The sequence below is a fragment of the Panthera pardus genome, unplaced genomic scaffold, assembly GCF_024362965.1.
Source record: "Panthera pardus isolate Hobbes unplaced genomic scaffold, ASM2436296v1 HiC_scaffold_10, whole genome shotgun sequence".
Taxonomy (NCBI): Eukaryota; Metazoa; Chordata; class Mammalia; order Carnivora; family Felidae; genus Panthera; species Panthera pardus.
The window spans coordinates 104,306,211-104,325,521 of record NW_026526655.1 but is presented as its reverse complement, the minus strand read 5'-3'; the positions used below and the strand labels follow the sequence as shown (position 1 = coordinate 104,325,521).

General features: G+C 44.2%; 1 protein-coding gene across 27 annotated transcripts in view; it reads left to right on the top strand.

Annotated features, from left to right (window-relative positions):
- The window catches only part of CLASP1 (cytoplasmic linker associated protein 1), a 271,145-nt gene that overhangs the window by 60,685 nt on the left and 191,149 nt on the right, over nt 1–19,311 (top strand). The gene's annotated exons all lie outside the window — the stretch shown is intronic.

Genomic DNA, 19,311 nt, shown 5'->3' with positions numbered 1-19,311 from the left:
TGATGATTATGCATAAGGGTTGTGTCTAATTTTCTAACCTTTTGTCATGGAATTTTTTCAAGTATACATGAAAGTAAAGAGACTAAAACAGTGAATCCCCTTATACCCACCATCCAGTTTCAACAGCTATTGGCATGCTACTGTTCTTATCTGTTCTCCCTTCACTTTCTCCCCCTGGAGGATTTTAAAGCATGCTCCACACGTCGTATCATTTTGCCTATAAAGATTTCAGTATGCATCTCAAGTAAATAAGGGCTTAAAAAAATACCCACAATACCATTATCACACCCAGCAAAATTACCCCAAATTCCTTAATATCATCTAATAGCCACTCTGTTCAGTTATCCTCCATTATTCTGAAAATAGCTTTTTATAGGAGATTTGTTTGAAGCTGTATCCAGATGATGTCCTGTTACATTTAAGTTTTTGTTAAAATTGGCAATGGTTTCTCCCTGACCAACTTTTTTCCCATATAGTTTATTTGTTGGAGGAACTATATTATTTGTCCCGTAGAGTCTCCCTTATTCAGGATTTAAATGATTGCATTTTTTATTGCACTGCGTCATCTAGCACATTCTTCTGTTTCCGGAAAGCTGGTAGTTCGATCTGATTCTAGAAGCTCTATTAGCTTCAGTTTTTCTTTTTGTAACCAATGCTGCTTAGGTAGTATGTTCATCCATTGGCATCACATTAGCAGGCCTGTATTGTCTGTTTGTCCCACTTTTCGGTGATGCTCAGATTGACCAGTGGGTTCAGGTGTCCTCACCCATCCTTCTGTTACATAATGTTACACTTAAAGTTTTAGTAGAAATTGATGATTGCTGCCAAGATTATTTTATTAGATGGCAACAGGACAGTTTTCTAATTCTGCATTGCTTTTAATTGTATTATTTATTAATAGATTCTTGTGATTCTCCCATAAAGAAGAACTTTGACTCATCAACTAGTTGCTTACTCTGAACTACATTCTGCATAGGAAAGCAGTTAGACTGCTTTGTTCTTTCCTTTGGTTTATCAATTTTCAGATCATAAGGTGGTACCTACCAGCTTCCAAAGATGACCAAGGAGGGTCTTTTTAGTAATTTAGTAATTAATATAACCAAGGGATTTAAACATATTTGTTTTACACTTGACCATCTTCTTGATGTCCCCTGCTTGACCAGCAGGAGCCCTTTCAAGTTGTGTCAAAGGGCACAGAGCCAGTTCTAAAGGAACTTTTCCAGTAAAAGGAATTGGGATACCTTAGAGAAGTGGCTAATTGCAGGTCTAGGCAGGAATTGTCCACAATATGCCTGGGACAACTTGTCAGATTTGAAAACGGGGAAGCATTTTATCTGGTTTCACACTATATCAAAGTCACCTGTTCACATGTGGGCTCCCCCCACTCGATTATGAGCTTCTGGAGGGCAGGGGCTGTGTTTTGTTTTGGGGGTCTAATAATTCAGATCTGTCCCTGCCGGAGGTTCTGCATCCTGCCCCCGCCTCAGCACATACTTTTTGTTCAATAGAATTTGCCTAATGAATGAAAAAAAACCCTGACCCTTCCTGTGCATGGTGTTCCATGTGATTTTGTGGTAGTCAAGTGAGAATAATGGATGTGAACCAGATTCCATAATACCTTGCCGTTATAGAGACCTGTCTGTCAGGGCCTCAGGGCTTTGTTTTGGCTCATGGTAGCTCTTAAGTAGGCCATTTTTCTATTGTTGGTGGGAATTTGCACCTTCCAGTGTTGGGCAGGGTTTTAGCTGTGTCTCTTTCTCCATAGCTCATAACGTGAAGAGGCTCAGTAGGTCGTGCACCTTGGCTTACTCATCTCGGTACTGCGGGGATACTGCACGGTTATTATCAGTTTGGGTGCATGTAACCTTCCACGTTCCTTTCTCTTTCCCCCCCCTCCACCCCCACTCCTCTGGAAGTAGGAACTAAGACTTTTCCTTTGGCATTTTTATGCTGAGCTGGGAACACTTGATTTCGCTCAGCTCCACTCTGGTGTGTAGTCCGGAGGAGATCGTGTTCCCTCTGAGCCGTGGCTTCCCAAGGAAGATGGGTGAAATGGAGAGCAATGATGGTCCTGGCCTCGCTTACTGTATATAAAGCTGGGGACAGAGGATTGGTATTCACTATTTTCCTCTTATTGTCTCCCTTTTACTTTGTGGCCACTTGAGATTTGGAATCTGACACATCTGTATGCTCTTACCGATAAGCACTAAGCACTTAGCTCTAAAACTTCTTTTTTGTTTTTAGTCTACTGTGTGGTCAAAATAAATAGCATTTCACAGGACAGAGCTGCCCCTGGGTTTTTTTTTTCTTAAAAAGATCCCTGTTTTAAAAACTGAGATAATTATAAATTCATATGAGAAATAATACAGAGATCCCTTGCACAGATGTTGTTTCCCAAAAATGGTTACTTTTTTGCCAGGCTGTGGTTGAATATAACCAGGATGTGGACGTGGATACAACCCAACATCAGACTCACAATATCCAGCTTTATTTGTACTCATTTTTGTGTATCCTTTGCTTACAACCTGAAAAGTTTTTTTTTAATCCAGCATTTCAGGTTTGTGATGCCAGGGTAATAGAGAGATACATCACACTTAATATGAGAGAATTCATTTATAGATTAAGATGACATATGATATCCTTCCTTTTAATCCTACTGAATGTAGGAATATAGACCATGATAGTTTTGGGCCAAATAGTACAATAATATTATCCAGCTGATGTTTTAAAGAGTAGATAGCTGAGTGCCTGGGTGGCTCAGTCAGTTGAGTGTCCGACTTTGGCTTGTATCATGATTTCACAGTTTCATGAGTTTGAGCCCCGTGCCGGGTGCTGACAGCTCAGAGCTTGGAGCCTGCTTCAGATTCTGTGCCTCCCTCTCTCTCTGCCCTCCCCCACTCACGCTCTGTCTCTCTCCCCAAAATAAATAAAAGCACTAAAAAAATTTTTTTTTCAAGAGTAGACAACTAACTTATTGCATGTGCATTCTTGCATATCAAGCACACTTTGAAAATGACTTAACACATACTTGAAAACTGTGGGGCGCCTGGGTGGCTCAGTCAGTTAAGCGTCCGACTTCGGCTCAGGTCATGATCTCATGGTTGTGGGTTCGAACCCCACATCGGGCTCTATGCTGGCAGCTCGGAGCCTGGAGCCTGTTTTCCATTCTGTGTCTCCCTCTCTCTCCGCCCCTCCTCCCACTTGCACTCTGTCTCTCTCAAAAATGAATAAATGTTAAAAAATGTTTTTGGAATACATACTTGAAAACTGATGATCAATATCCAATTTTCACTTTGCTTACACTGTCCTTTGTGTACATTGGTCCTCTGCTTTGAAAACCATGTTTTCCTGAGCACCATAGAGTACTTTACCTGCGTCCAGCCCTGGGTTAGTGGAACCTGAACTAGATTTAATATGTTTGGTGCTCCCTCTTTCTGTTTTAATTAATTGGAAGAAGATGGTGGACAAACCTTACAGGACTGCTCCTTAGAGGACCTTTCCTCTTCTGTTCTTGTTCAGGTTGGAGGCATGACCAGACACCATCCGTGGAGGTCTGGGGCTGACTCTTACTCCTTAGGTCTCAAATGCCCCCTCTCCCAACGACACCCGACCCAATTATCGATCAATTGTGGTAGTGTTTTTCTGAAGTAATCCTTTTTGTATTTCCCTCCATATTTAAGAATATGTGCCTGCTGGAAAATAGAAAAGCATAAAGAAAAGGTTAGCAATTATTTAACCTGAAGTATCTTCCCAAGCTTTTGCTTTCTTTTCATTGTAGTCTGTCTCTAACATAGGACTCAGACACCACTTTCCTCTTTCCTTGGCTGTTGAAGGAGCTTTCTGACTGATCTGCCTGTCTGGGCCAAGTAAGCTTTCTAAAACACAGATCTGTTGTGTCCCTCCCTGCTCGGAAGCCTTGAGTTGTCTGCTGTCTGCAGAAGAAAGCTTGAACACCAGGGCACAGTGTTCAAAACCTTGCAATATTTTTTGTCCCAAACATGCCGTTCTTTGCTTTCCTTCCACCCTTTTCCCTCCACACTGTGGCCACACTGACTTGGTGTCTCTCTTCCCTTTGCTCGGTATGGATCACCTCTTCTTGGCCTTGCCAAACTCCTTTACATGGTTGAAGGCTCAGCTTCAATGCCGTGACCTCTGTAAAGTCTGTGCTGATTTTCCCCAGTTGAGAATACTACAATGGCTGGTGCCCCCAGAGCCCTTGGACCACATGGCACTTTTGCCAGACCATGTTGTGCCTTACATTGTGTCCCTTTGCCCACTTGTTTTAACTGTATAGTCCGTATTCTTGCAGGTGAGGACCACATTTTATCTGTCAAGGGGTGTCTCTGATTCCCTTGTTTGCACAGAAGGACCAGCATATAGTAATGGCTTACTAAATGCAATTATATTCAGCTGTGTAATAAGTAGTTCCTGCTTGCTTGTATTTGAGATGGCTTTTTCTTTTTCTTTGTATTTTCTGTTAATCTGCCTTGTCATTTAATAAATGTCACCGTGACAACTTGCTCTCTCATAGTTGTGTCCTAACATAGTGTAGTTTTATGAGAGGGGCTAGCTTTGGGATGAATTTGTAGAAATGCTCCATGTAAGGTAGGAGGATTCTGATGGGCCTCCAAATCCCATGGGTGACTTTGATCTCTCATGAGGATAAAGTGAGGTGGGGTGTAGGGCAGTGGGAGTAGATACCTGGGTATCAGCCAGGAATATTCCTTGTTTCCTTCCTAATCAATAAATTTGGAAAATGGGTTAGTTGGATGAATGCCTTGGCATCCATCCCAACCTTTGTTAGTAATTTAAGATGTTGATTTTAAATTACGATTTGTTCCCAGAAAGTTACAAGTAGAAAAATCATGAGTGTCGTAATATTTAAGATCCTAGTGAAGAAAATCTAGAAATACAAAGTGTCGTTTTGACGTTGTAAAATAAATCGAAATATTCATCTTGTCCCCTTCCCCCTACCCCCCTCCCGGAAGGGGGAAGCTGGGCTTTCTGATTATACTGAAAACTACGTAGGCTCTGTGACAGAGGATGCCTGGCAGGCGGGAAGCCTCTTGGATCATTAAGAGTTCATTAGATTCTGTCTGCAGCTGTTAGAAAATGAACAATCAGGCATGTGGGACTCTATCATGTTGCTCAGATGCTCAGCGTGAATAACTGTAGCCACAGAGCTGTTTTTCATGGAGAGAAGGAAAACCTTTTCTAGACAAGAGAAGATTGTCTTTATCTTTAAGAAACAATGTCCTACTGCGTGGTGCATTGAATTCTAGTTCACATTTGGGGATACTCCTTCCCCCACCGTAGTAGTACCTTCTGACAGTGAAAAGGAGGGACACTGGAGCGCCTGGAGGGGCTCAGCCGGTTAAGCATCTGACTTCCACTCAGGTCATGATCTCATGGTTCATGAGTTCGAGCCCCACGTCAGGCTTTCTGCTGTCAGTGTAGAGCCTGCTTCTGATCTTCTGTCCCGCCCCCCTCCGCCCCTCCCCCACTCACCCTCTCCCACTCTCAAAAATAAATAAACGTTAAAATAATAATAAAAAGTAAAATGTTAAAAAAGAAAAGGAAGAAAAACAAAATTCTTTGTGAACAAGACAGTATGAATCGTCCGTTTCCTCTTTCAGAGAGAGAGTGTGTGTGTGAAGACTGATATTCTAGAGGCTGCTTGGTCATAAGTGCTTGCATTATCAGGGACTTTAGACACTTGATACCTTTTTGTTTTGCCTTTGTCCTTACAACTGAAACTGAAGCAATAATTATGAGATATTCATGCGTATATCCATTCTACATGTAAGGAAACTGAGGCATACAGAGGAAATAATTTGCTCAAAGTTACCAGTAAGTGTCAGAGTCTGGGTCCAGAATCTGTATGCTTAAGTATAGTGTTGTCGTGTCAACACAGTTTAAAAACAAGATTGGCTATGGTCAGCCTCCAGTGTATACAGCATTCTGAGTAATTTTTTAAAATCATAATTCAGATTTTCTCATTTTTCAGCCCGTCCCCAGTGTCTTCCCAATTTACTTAGAATAAAGCTAAAACTTGGCCTCATAGTGTAAATGACCTTGTGCCCATGGCCTGGCCCTGTCTGTCTCTTGGCCTTTTTCCCCCCTCCTGCTGACTTTGCCTCTTACTGTGCTCGGGCCATCCTGGTCTTTCTGCCTTTAAAACATGCTTTTGAGGCCTTTCTGATGGCAGGTCAGCTTTCCCCCGGTTCTTTGTGTTGTGACCCGTATCTTACCATTCAGCCCTCTCTGACTTCCCTAAGTAGTTTCTATCCTCACCGTTACCTTTACCCTATCTGAAATCCCCCTCCCCCCACTTGAGTGTATGTTTCCAGACTGGAGGGCGCTTGCCTGTCTTGTTTAACCACGGAATATCCATTTCCTAGAACAACAATGCTTGGGATGTGGTGGCCACTTAGATATTTATTGAGTAAATGAACATCATGAGAGGTTGGACAGATGTCTCTGGAAGGCCCATGACTTAAGGGATAGGTGACACCATCCCAGGACAGCTAGAGACTGCTTTATCAACTCTGTCCCTCCAAACTCCACCACCTCCCAAAAGAAAACTTGTGGAGAGAGGTTTTCTCCTCCAGTGTCTCAGTGAAGGTAGGAGAAGGCCAGCAAGGGCCTGAATGGCACAGAAGACTTCCTCGGATTTGTTGCTGGGCCTTGTAAAGATCCTGGATAGAAACTCTTGGACTTTCTCACAGTGACTGTGTTTGTAATGGTGACCCTGAGACATCATGAAAGGCTCAGTTCCTGAATATTCTCTGTAATATACATGCCCAGTCCATTTTCTGAGCTTTCTGGAAGCTAAATGGAAAGTTCAGATACTTGGGATCAGCCTTAGCTATTTAGCAAAACTTCTCTCCAGGCAGGCTCACCCTTCCAGACTTCTGTGGGCTTCTTACTTGCTTGGTGCTGGGGAGCCTTCTCTGAGGTTGTGTTATAATTATTTAAAGTTTGTTTTTTTGAGAGAAAGAGCGAGAGAGAGAGCAGGCACAAGTGGGGAAGGGGCAGAGAGAGAGAGAGAGAGAGAGAGAGAGGGAGAGAGAGAGAATCCCAAGCAGGCTTCAAGCTGTCAGTGCAGAGCCCAGCTCAGGGCTTGACCCCATGAACTGTGAGCTCATGACCTGGGCTGAAATCAAGAATCAGACGCTTAACTGACTGATCCACCCAGGCTCCCTGGTTGCGTTTTGATTATTAAGCAAATGTCTCTTTCATATGTTCTCCTGTCGGTCTAGAATACAACATGTTCCTTATCCAAAATCAAAGGCACTTTGAGTTTTTTATGGGTCATTTGGTATCTGATTGGACTGTCCCAGCACGAGGGCCCAGAGGCTCTGAAGGCCACTTAGAGCCCCACTCTGGTGCGTTGGTCACCTCTGCCCCTGTCTCACGAGGGAGGGAAGCTGGGAGGTCTCACGAGGGAGGAAAACTGGGACTTAGTGAGCCTGCTGGGCAGAGACTGGACCTGACCAGATTCAGGCTGGGCTTCATGAGCCACCCCTCTCCTGTTGCCAGTTGGCCCTGAGCCGGATAGCATGCTCCACATTGGTCTGAAGTCCTCTGGACAGGTGTATAAATCCTTCTGTTCTGTACTGGGCCTTTCTCCCTCTCAGCTTTCAGTGAGCATTTACTGCTAAGAAAAGGAAGGCCTTAATCTTTCTCTTTTGTTTCACTGGTGTAAAAGCAGGCAAGTCTTAGAAGTTATCAGTCCACAGAAACTTTTCCAGCTTACCAACCCCATGTGAGAAGACACAGGTAGTCACGTAAGGGAAGAGACACTGTAACTCTCAGCCACGATAATTGAACTCTGAGTCTTGTGGGCCTCTAAAGGTATTTCTTTTCTTTCCTAATACGTTTTTACCATCACATTTCTCTTTGGGTTCCCTGACTTAGTCACAGATGACCGCAGGGTAATTAAGTTGGAAATTTCTTTGTTCATTTCCCAGTTTTTTTTCTATTTTTTGAGAAGGTAAGAAGTGCCAGTTGTTGAGAGAAAAAGGATATTTCTGCCTTCAAACAGGATTGTAACAGAGTAGATGAGATTTGCGTACGAGGACCCCATGTTTTATGTCACAACTGACCTGTTGGAAACAATGCTTGACTGTAGGTTTCCTTTCAGGTGGGCAGAGACAACCAAAAGCATCCCAGAAGTGGTGGGCTGGGAGCTGGGTCTTAAAAGATGGCAGGATTTGGGCAGGGAGGAGCGCACATTTATGGGGGAAACTGAGCAAAGTGGTGGTGGCCGCAGCAGGCTGGGGAAGGTCCCACTTTGACTGGGTCGGTCAATGAAGCCATGGGCACTGTCCTGCCCCATGCATCCACGCAGAAGCTCCAGGAAGGCAGGACTGTATTTGGTTCACTCTGTAAGCCTGGCACTCAGCACAGGGCCTGGCCTACAGTAGTACTCAAATATTTGTTCAGGGAATGAAGGAGGCTGGGGATAATTAAAATAGCTCACCTTCATTCACCAGCTCTGTGTATCAGGCATGTGCTGGGCTCGTGAGCAAATCAGCACCTAACCCTCATGACCATCTTTGTTAGTTACTGCTACAGTTCCCCTTTAGTAAGTGAAGATAAGTGGTAGAGCTGGCGTCTGAAATGGGCCATCTGGGTTCCGAACCCAAACCCTCCTCCTGAACTTCGCTCTCTAGAAAGACCGATTGGGGCCAGGCCTTGGAGAGGATGGATGCCACGCCAAGGCAGTGAAGTTGTTTCCTCACAGGCCTTGAGGAGGCTCTGAAGATGTTTGAGCAGCCCCCGAGAGTGTTCTTTGAGAAGTTAGAAAATTGTGATGGTGTCTGAGCTCACTTGGGGATGAATAGGAGGTAACCAGAAGCTAGTCCAGTGCGATGAGAGGTAGTGAGACTGGGGTGGATTGTTGGGATGTTGAGGGAAAGTTGGGGAATGATACGAGCATTTCCTATGGTGTCTGAGAGTAATCTAAGACTAAGTAAATCCTCAATAAAATAAATCGATTGCCTTTTCTCAACAATGCCTGCTGTTTTGGAACTCTGAGTCTCCCCGACCTAAGGAACTTCTGGCTGCAGACATCAGAGGCATTGGGCTTGTACATGACACCTCTTTTTTTTCTTTTCTTTCTTTTTTTTTTTAGCTGTCATAGTTTTATTTGAAAACAGAGCCTTTCAGGAAAAGAAAGAGGCCCAGGTCATTTCCATGAAATACTTAACATTGATGATACTAGTTTTTTTTGAAACACAAAGTGTAGTGGAACCTGGAACATGTTACACTGCAGTAGAATTGTGTTGTTTTGTAACATAATTTCAGGATTTATAAAAATGAGAATTCATATCATACCTTTGGCATGTGATAATGGGACCCGAGAAATGCAAGGCCTTTGAGACCTGGCCAGAGTTTCCCCTGGGGAAATGGGGTTTTTTCCCCTTTTCTTGCACCCCCCCCCTCCACCTCCTAGCCCCCTGTTGTGGGAGAACCTTGAAACAGTTGCTTCAGAGGCACCTGAATAGCTTATGGGCTGGTCTCAATTAGTTGGTAGCTTGGATTAAACCAGTGAAATCTAAGAGGAGTGCTAGAGATCCATTAATAGGAATCACAGCTGTCAATCTCCAAGAGAAGTGAAGGCCCAGAGCCCCGTGCTAACTCCCACCAGCTTGTTTGTGGCCTTCCCTAAAACCTTTCCCCTGCAGGAAATCTTCACTTGTCTTTCTTGGTGTTTTCTTCTCAGAAAAGAAGCAGATTCCAGGGCTCCTGTTAACCTTCCTGGTGGATGACTTATGGCAAACTGACTCAAAAAGGGAAGAAAGGAACTTAGAACACGTTTTAGAATCTTTCTTTTTTTTTTTTTTTTTCATATTGTGTCTCTTGGTATTGCCATAAACAATACCAAGGCCAGAGCGTGTGAGTCTGCTGGTCACGACTGATGACCTTTGTTTGGAGTTACTAAGCCAGAGAGTGGTTAAAGGGGGAGCGGCCCTGCTGGAAAAAGGCTCTGTGCCCGGGCATGGGGCATCAGCTGTCGTGGCAGCTCCCAGGGCTCTGACAGCCTTTCCCAGCCTGGGACAGGGTGAACGTGGAAGGTCACAGTGAATTCAGTGGGCAGGCAGCTTTAAGGCAGGAATTTGGTTGGCGGTGGATACGGAGGAGGTTCATTTCAAAGATCGTTGAGTTTCTTTTGCTTTTTTAATTAAAAATGTGTATGCTAAGTAAATAAAGCAGAGAAAGGCAAATACCATTATGATTTGACTTATATGTGGAGTCTACAAGAGAAAACAAACGGAAAAACAGACTCTTCAGTACAAACTGGTGATTGCCAGAGGGAGGGGGTGGGGAATGGGCAAAATATGTGAAGGGGAGCATATAACTTCCAGTTATAAAATAAATCAGCCACAGAGATGAAAAGTACAGGATGGGGCATTAGAGTCAGTAATATTGTAATCACGTATGGTGACAGATGAGCGTTGAGTAATGTATAGACTTGTCAAGTCGCCGTGCTACACACCTGAAACTAACATAACCCTGTACGTCAGCTGTACTTCAATAATGAAAACAGTGTGTGTCTCCTTTTAGAGGAGCGCACCTGCTGCGGAGGACTTGGACGGGGCCTCCTGCAGTTTGCAACAAGGAGGCCCGGGTAGCAGTAACACTCAAGTTGCTTTTGGCAAATTCGGAGTTGAAGCAAGTAGTCAGGTCAGTTGTGCAGTCATCATTGACCGAGGGCCTATTTGGTCTTGTGAATACAGAGCAGAGGAAGACATGATTCCTGCCCTTGGGGACTCATGCCTTCTGAGACAGCCTGTCCTTTTTGCCTGGGATGTCGCAGTTTATGCCTGTAGTCCTGGTATAATTACTAGTAGCCCTCCCTTTGAACCTCAGAATTCCCCAGTGAGGATGATAAATTATTTGGTTACCTTACCTTACCAGGGAAACATGTGAGCACTTACCAGAGAATTATCACGGACTTGAGCCTGATGTGCAAAGGGGACCCAGCCTGGCCTGTTCCTAGATGCTCCTTCCCTGCCCTCCTTCCCTGTTGACACCTCTTCCCTCCTCTTCCCTCGGCAGCCCCTCACCTGCCTGCGTTCCCCTGCTCCATCCTGGCATCCTAGTCCCTTGGTGCCTCACAGCTGCACTCAGGAGCCCTGAGCCCACTTGCTATCCGGTGGCTGAGCTTTCATTCTCCCTGCAGCCCCCTTGGAGCATATTCTGGGGTGTGGCTTCCCTTCTCCCAGAATTGTGTTTGCGGAAAAATGGCATTTACATGGCCACCTGAGTTCTGCCCCCACCCCAAGTTGTCTGGGTTGTTTTGGAAAGAATCTTCTGTGCTTCTGTACTATCATTTTCATGGGCCGTCAGGAGGAAAGGTTGATGATGTAAATGTGTGCTTGTTTCCTATCTGCAACCGGCATGCCTCTGGACTCTGGATTCGGGACTTCTCTGCACCCCGGGAGGAAGACTACTCTATTGAGAGTGCTGGGTTTTGGAGACCTTCACACTTGGATGTGAGGCTGGGTGACAAGGCTTTCACTAAGATGGAAACATTACACGCAGGGTCATATCCAAGGCCCTTTCTGTCCAGGGCCTCTTCCATAATTCCATAATTCCTCTTCAGTTGGTTTTGAGTTAGGGAGAAGCCCAAACTGCAGAAGTCAAACCACTTTCGGGGTTGACAGATCATCCATTGCTAGGCTTGAGAGATGAAGTGACAGCACAGAGCAGAGTGGGGTCCTAATGGGCACGTATGGAGGAATGGGTAAATGTTAGCTTTTCTCTTTCTTTTGCTTTCCAGCATTGCTCTGGACTAGCTAGTGAATTCCTCATTTGAAATAACTACACTGTGGGGCGCCTGTGTGGCCCCGTCGGTTAAGTGTCCGACTTCTGCTCAGGTCATGATCTCGCGGTTCATGGGTTCAGGCCCTGCGTTGGGCTCTGTGCTGACAGCTCGGAGCCTGGAGCCTGCTTGGATTCTGTGTCTCCCTCTCTCTCTGCCCCTCCCCCACTCATGCTCGCTCACTCTCTCTCGCTCTCAAAAATAAAGATTATGAAATAACTCTGTCTTGAACTTTCATTTTCATCCCATGCTCCGTCTTATTTCTTTCAAATGCAGTCTTGCATACTTTTGAGATTTGAGGTCAGAATTAGATTGAATAGGAAGTAGTACAGGAAAGGCTGGCTTCCCCATAGCTGAGAATTTATTCCCAGTTCACAGGGCCTTTTTGTTTTCCAAGGGGCTGGAAGTTAGAAGAAATCAGAACAGCAAATTTATTTTGATCTCTCTGTTCTGCCTTTAAGCTTTCTGTGCTGGAACAAGTTGGCTATTTTTCATAAGTGAATTCATTGAGTGTGTAGGCGTGTATGATGTTCTTCATTTCTGGCAAGGCGACCATGCATTGTGTGTTTGAAAGCATGAATGAACTTCTGGATTGGAAGAGGAGAGGCTCAGCCCACGACAGAGGTTTTTGCGGATTCTGCCTGCCTCCTCTTCAAACTGTTACTTGCTCCCTTTGATAAAACCACATTGCTTTTCCCTGCCTCGGTGTTTCAGTGTGATGTAGCCGCTTCCCCCAAACCATCACGCAGGCGTTGCACAGATGAAGGCACAGAGACCAGAAGGGACTGATGACTCCCTTTCCAGATCAAAGAGAACAAAGTCAAACAAAGGCAGGGAGGATCTCCTGTACCCAGCCACCTTGTTGAAAGACAGAACTTAAAAAACGTGAGCAAAACCCCAGAGGAGAAAGCCCAGCTTAAACAAAACCTGCCTGCTGTGTTTCGGTGCTGGTGTTTGATCTCCTCGTCAATAATTGAAGAGTTTGGGATGGCTCCAGAGCTGAAAAGTTTTCAAATTGTATTTATCTGAAAGTGTTTGGAAGAGCTGTCCAGTTGATTTTTAGTAGAGGGGAAAAAAGGACTCCCTTGGTGTTCGGGCACCTCGGTTGTGTTCTAGCCTGATGGGGCTTTGGAGTTCTTTATTCATTGCTGGATGACTAGGGAGATCAGTGAAAGGCAGAATATAGCATGAGGGAGGAAAGATGTAGTTGGGAGAACCGAATACTGTATTGAATGCCTTCTCTGAGGCTGTGTGCTGGCTGGCTGCCCTGAGTCATCCCCCACTCCCCCCCCCCCCCCCCCCCCCCCCCCCAGCTCCCAGGAACTCGATGTCAGCAAATGTGTCTTCAGCATACACTCAGGCCCTTGAAGGTAGACTCTCTGCCTGGGTTTCTGTGCTTTGTTCAGCACTGGGCTTTGCTCTAAAGAGACAGAAGGCGATCGGCCTGTCAGGCTCTTTCGCTCAGGTCCATAGTAAAGAAATCTATTTTACGTGCAACTCACAGGAACACGTTATTGCCGCGGTCAGAGGAAAAAGTTTTGTCTCCAGAGAAACCACGGAACACAAGAACACCTTGTCCGACATTAAGTCCTAATATAAATGAAACCTTGAGCCCCTTCCTGTGAGTTGCTGGCTCCCTTTACCTCCGGTTTTAGCATCCTGGTGCCCGCAGACCTGTAACGGCCCTTGTAGGTAGTCTGGCTGTGGGAGGAAACTGATGGTTTTCCACAAGAGAGAAGAGTGAACATACTAATTTTAACTGGTTTTTAAAAACCCTTTAGGAAGCCCAGTTGCCCTCCCCTCAACTCTAAATACTTGTCTTACTGTTTCATATCACGGGAGTTTTCCTTTGATAGCGGTTGTCTGATATCGGTGTACTGCAAGATGCTGTTCTGAGTCACTGTAGCATGTGGGGTGAGGGACAGAGGACCTCAGGATACAGTTAGATAGTGAGTGATTCATTGATCCCGAACCCTGACTACTAGTTAAGGAGAGCTGGGCCCTGAAGATCAAAGATCTAAGCACCCGTATTTTTCTTTCACTTTGTACTGTGAAAAATTTCACACCCACGTGGAAGTAGAGAGAATGTATAACGAACCCACATTCACCTTGTCGCTTCAGTGGTTGTCAGTCACTGGCTGCTCTTAGAATACCTGTCACTGAAGTGACACTCTTCTGTCAGAGGTGGAATAACCTGGCGCAGAGGGGCGTTCTTGGATGTGGATTCCTTCTCCCCTGTGCAGACCAATCCTGGACCGAAGGCGCCTTCCATTCCTTCCTGGCAGGCAGCCTGTCAGGGAATTGAAATTTATTTGTTTAGAACTTAAACAGTTTTTTATTGTGATTTTCTTACACTATGAAATTATATGTGCTTGTGCAAATACAGACACGTATGAGGCAGGGTAAAAGGCCTTTTCCTCACAATGCAGACTTACCCACACATAAAAACTTCATGTAAGTTTAAAAAAAAAACAAAAAACCAGAGAGGGTCACACTCTACATATTATAGTGCTGCAGCTTGGCTTTTCTCCCTTCCTTCCTTCCTCCTTCCCTCTCTCTCTTGCTTTCTCTCTCTCTCTCTCTCTCTCCACAGCGTGGCTTGTCAATTTCTGCAGAAAAAGGCAGCTGGAATTTTAATAGCAAATGCATTGAATCTGTAGATTAGTTTAGGGAGTATTGCCACCTTAGCAATGTCGTCTTCTGTTCCATGAACAAAGGATCTCTTTCCATTTATTTAGGTCTTGAACTTCTTTCAACAACAGTATTTTGTAGTTTTCAGTGTGCAAGTCTTGCACTTTTTTCTTGTTAAACTTACTCCTAAGCATTTTTTTCTTTTTGGTGCTGTTGTAAATGGAATTGGTTTCTAATTTTATTTTGGGATTGTTCATTGAAAATGTATTTGTTATTGTTTTTAATTATTCAGACAGCACACAACCACATATAACTATATACACACACACCCAGTTACCTGTTGATGGATATTATTATTATTATTTATTTTTTTAATTTAAGCTCTACACCCATTTTAGGGCTTGAACTCATGACCCCGAGATCAAGAGTCACATGTTCCACTGACTGAGCCAGCCAAGTGCCCCCAGAATTATTTTTAATGTTTTTCTTTCACAAAATAATGCTGTAGTGATCACTGTTGTATGCACACTGTATTGTTTTGGATACTTGTGTTAATGTTTCTGAAATGGATTCCTAGATGAACTTGCTGGGTCAAAGTTTATACATATTAAAAATTTCATAGCCATCAAATGTGTGCCCAAATCCTGTATCAGTTAAACTTACCAAGGTTGTGAGCAGCTTATGCTAGTGTCTATTTTCCAGAACCTTCCAAACACATAGGCCATTACTAATCTTTTAAAACATATCTCAACCCAGTAGGTTGTACATGGTGTATCGTGACTTACAGTTCTTTGGATGTAAATGAGACTGAATAAGTTTGTATGTTTATTGATGTTTTATAGGATGAATTGTCCATTTAAAAAAATAAATGTTTATTTTAAAAAATTATTTGTAGGTTTTTTTTTTTTTTAAGTCATGGATGTGATCCTTCACTACGTATTTTACAGATTTTCTTTTTGTCCAGTTTGTTATTTCTCTTTTATTTGTGTGTGTTCTTGTTTTTTTCCTTCAGGAATATGACATTTCTCTTCATATATTTGTACTTTCTTTATATCCATTAGTAAAATTTTTGTAATTTCTTCACATAGGTCTTATGGTTCAGTCCTCATTACTATGTGTTTTTTGTTGTTGTTGTTGGAATTGTAAATCTGATTTTTTTTTTCCTTTAGACTTTCTTCCTGTCTGATTGATACAGTGAAAAGGCATAGATTTTTCTATATATGCATGAGATTTGGCCAGCTTACTCTCTTGTTGCTTCTAATTTTCAAGTGTTTGCCTTGGATTTTCTTAGTAGACAATTATTATTTGCAAGTGATGGTAATAATGCCTTTTCTTTTTTAGTTCTCTTATCTCTTTATTCTTTCTCTTTTCTTACTGTACTGCTAAGGCTTGTCAGAATGCGAATCAGAATATTTCTGTGTTCCCACCCTATTTGACTATGGTAATGCCCTGGTGTTTCCAGTCTGCTGGACGGCTGTTGGTTTCTAGTAGGATACTTCTGATCTTTTATGGCATGCCCTTACTGGGGAACTCATCCATATATACGGTTCTTAGACTGGTATCTGTATCTCAGATGCAGCAGGGTTTGGCCAGCAGACATCTGCCTACAGGATATTTCTATTTTGAGGTCCCATAAAGCCCCAAAGCTTAACATGCTAGGGCCATGGTTACTGTGTGTGTGGCTCACCGTGCCAGGTAATTTAAATAGATTGCTTCAGTAATTCTCCCGGTCACCCGCAGAAGGGCATATTAGGTATCCCATTTTACAGATACATACGTGGACTTCGAGATGTTAACTTTCTTGGGGTCCTGTAGCTAGTAAGAATGGTGGTTGGTGGTGTCACGTTCTGAACCCATTTTGTCTGCCTCCAAAGACTATTCTCCATCTGCTGCTTGGACCTTTCTCCTCTCTGCGTCCTCAGGTACTGGGTTTCTGAAGATTGAGCATTCTGCTGGTTTGTCTTACGCTGTGTGGTTTACACCTCTCACCAGATGTGGTCCACACCTTGCCTGCCTTCATCGCAGTGACCTTCAGTAAGGCTTTCTCCTTGAGTTCAGACAAAGGATGACTCTGTATATTCTGCAGTAGTTTTTTGCTGATTGCTGCAGTTCAGTGGATTGATTTTTCATAAAATGTTCTTAAAGTACCCAAGCCATGTTGAAAGCTTTGGTTTGCAAGATCATTCTCGTGAACTATCTGAACAAAGTGAGCCAGAATTTCGCTAGCTCTGAAATTCGTTCTAATTTGGAGTCTGAGGGACTTGGGATTATAATGTTTCCCCTTATTGGCAGTGAGTTGCTTCCTAGGAAGGGGGACCCTGGAGGATTTCTTTTTGTTGTGATGATGTTCTCTCCTTTCCACTTGGGCTCAGTACAACTTCACAGCTAATGCTGTTTCACCTGTAAGTGGGCTTCCTGGTGGGGCTGGGGCAGGCCATCGAGCCAAGTTAGAGCCCCTGTTAAATTCATTTTTAATTCTGTTCTTTACTTTTTAAATTTGTTATTTTTTTATTAGAGAGAGAGAGAGAGAGAGAGAGAGAGAAACATGAGCAGGGAAGAGAGAGAGTAGCCTGAGCAGGCTCCGCGTTCAGTACAGAACCTGACACAGCGCTTGATCCCATGACCCTGGGATCATGACCTTAGCCGAAATCAATAGTCAGACGCTCAACTGACTGAGCCACCCAGGTGCCCCTAATTTTGTTCTTTGAAAGTATTGTATTTTCCATGTTATTTTAGAATTTTACGGTAAATCCACCTTAACAGTATTTTATTATTGATACATATGAGGTATTCTAATAAGGATGTTCAATCAAGAAAGTAGAGGGGCCGCTGCTCTAAGGTATCGGCTAAGATGGGCACCAACAGAATTTATTACCTGCACTGAGAACCGGGACAGAGTCCGTTCCGGCACCCGCTCTTGAGGGCTGGGGGAAGGCCCAGCATCCACAGTGAGCACCACTTCAGAAGAGGGTGAACGAAGAACAGACTTCAGACCGTGGGGTTTGCAGGGCCTTGGGGGTCACTAGTTTTAGTTTTGTAGACAGGGCCCAGAGAGAATTGACACAGTCACTTGGTGGCACAACTAGAATGCAGGTTTGTGACCCGGTGCAGGACTTGTTACATGGGATCAACACTTTCCTGATGCTTCAGTTGTACTAGTTTCCACTTAATTATGTTTTAGCCTCACTTTTTAGCATCAAGAAGTATAAAAGGAGCAAGTTATGTCCAATTATTTGTTCTTTTTTAAAAAAATTTTTCTTCTAATGTTTATTCACTTTTGAGAGAGAGAGAGAGAGAGAGAGAGAGCGCGTGAGCACGAGCGAGGGAGGGGCAGAGAGTGAGGGAAACAGAATCTGAAGCAGGCCCCAGGCTCTGAGCTGTCAGCACAGAGCCCGACATGGGGCTGGGACCCACAAACTGTGGAATCATGGCCTGAGCCGAAGTCAGACGCTTAACCAACTGAGCCACCCAGGCACCCCAGTTTGTTCATTTTTTTTTTTTTTTAAGTTTATTTATTTGGAGAGACAGAGCTAGAGAGGGGCAGAGTGAGAGGGAGAAAGAGAATCCGAGGCAGGCTCCGTGCTGTCAGTACAGAGCCCGATGCAGGGCTTGAGCTCATGAACTGTGAGATAGTGACCTGAGCTGAAACCAAGGGTCAGATGCTTAACTGACCAAGCCACCCAGGTGCCCCAGTTTGTTTATTTTCAATGTAATTTTGAATTTATTTATTTATTTAGTTTTTAGTTTTTAATGTTTATTATTTATTGAGAGAGAGAGACAGCACAAGCAGGGGAGGGTTAGAGAGAGGGAGACACAGAATCCGAAGCAGCTCCAGGCACCAAGCTGTCAGCACAGAGCCCGATGCGGGACTCGAACTCATGAACTGTGAGATTATGACCTGGGCTGAAGTCGAATGCTTAACTGACTGAGCCACCCAGGCACCCCTGTAATTTTGAAGTTAGAGGAAAGACACTTTTCCAGGTGAGCATTAAGGCATATCAAATGGGATTCATGTATTTATTTAACAAATGAGGTTCTAGAAAACGGCAATGCATAATTAGATAAAAATGCCTTTCTTCACAGAACTTGTGTTCTACTTGGGAAAAAGAGCAAGTTAACTGAGTGAGTGAATTTTCTAGAATGCTGGAAAGTGATAAACACTTTGGAGAGAAATGAAGCCGAGTGGGTGGAGGGGCGCACGTCGGACAGCACGCCCACATACGCCCACGGTATTGTGTAGGGTGGTCGCAGCTGGCCTGGCCGAGAAGATGACTGTTTGCAAAGACAGGAATCATGTGCTGGGACAGGCAAGATGAATATCCTGGGGAAGAGCATTCCAGAGACAGAGCCTCAGGGGTGAGGAGGGAACGTTTGAGGAATAGCCAGGAGGCCACTTGAAAGTGAGAGGGGCAGCAGTGAGCTCAGAGAGGGAATGGGTCAGGCTCTGAGGGCTTGTAGGCCATTGTGAAGACCAGCTCTTACTCAGCGTGGGGAGCCATTGGAGGCTTTGGGACAGAGGAGTGACATTACAGGAGTCACATTTTAAAAGGGCCTTCTGATTGTGTGGTGGAAATGGATGGAATGAGGACAAGTGTGGAAGCAAGAGTACAAGTAGGGGACAGTGAGAGTGTCTTCACGCCAGTGATTGTATCTGGGACTGTTAATCCGAACGCCCAGTGCAAACATGACCTAAATAACAGTTTACACTATTATTACTGTCTCATCCAGCCACTTCCCATCCACCTGCAGGCCCTCAAATTTGCTGGCAGTATGGTTGATGCTGACAAAGGGATGGGGAAGATCTGGAGCCTGCCTTACAGAAGCTTAGAGGCTAGACTCTAGGTACT